General features: G+C 51.7%; 1 protein-coding gene across 1 annotated transcript in view; it reads right to left on the bottom strand.

Moving 5' to 3' along the window:
• Window positions 1–804, bottom strand: part of TMPRSS4 (transmembrane protease, serine 4) — a 51333-nt gene that overhangs the window by 42482 nt on the left and 8047 nt on the right. The window lies entirely within an intron of this gene.

Here is an 804-nt window from a genome sequence, read left to right as displayed (position 1 = left end):
AGCCCAGCGTTTCTCATGATGTACTCTGCATAGAAGTTAAATAAGAAGGGTGACAATATACAGCCTTGAATTACTCCTTTCCCAGTTTGGAACCAGTCCGTTGTTCCATGCACACACACTACTAAGCTGCAGGGATGCATCCTCACTGCTCAACTGCAAAGGCAGCGAGGATGACCTTCCTCCTCTCAGGCGATCCAGTTTCTGGCCATCTGCCAGGCTCAGCCTGGTTCTCCCACGAGGCTGGTGGGATGAGTGGGACCTCAGAGCTTGTTTTTCCTTCTGATCTTCTCTCAGAACTAGGGGCTCTCCCAGGATTCTGTTGGGCTGTTGGACTAAAGGGCTTCTTGGGAAGATGAACTTCCGAGAGATCAAGTGAATTACCCAAGGTCACACTGGAAGCCAGTGGGACAGGTGCTGTCCAGATCTCCTGATGTCCCCCCTGCCCTCCCGGCCCCATGCCATCACTCTGGAGCATGTTAGTCAGGACTACTGGTCAGTTTGGCACTTCCTCCATGTGGCCTCACACCTCTCCCTTTGGTCAGCCATTAGCTCCTGAGGACAGAGGCCAATTCTCTTGCTTGTCTGGTATCTTCTACTTCCAGCTAGCATCTGACAGTGATGACGCATCTTAACTGTTCCATGAATCTTTGCTAAACGGAATGAGCAGATGAGATTACGTGGGCCCTGGCCAGGGGTGAGAGCGGGTAGAGGCTCTGGTTTTCCTACTCTCTCTTGGATCTCTGCCCACAACAAGTGTGGAGATATGGGTGGGCAGTGGGAGGGAGTTCTTAACATCAACTACTT

This window comes from Bison bison, unplaced genomic scaffold, assembly GCF_000754665.1.
Source record: "Bison bison bison isolate TAMUID 2011002044 unplaced genomic scaffold, Bison_UMD1.0 scf7180017864518, whole genome shotgun sequence".
In the NCBI taxonomy this organism is placed as follows: Eukaryota; Metazoa; Chordata; class Mammalia; order Artiodactyla; family Bovidae; genus Bison; species Bison bison.
The sequence above is the reverse complement of the archived record's forward strand: the minus strand, read 5'-3'. Positions and strand labels throughout refer to the sequence as shown.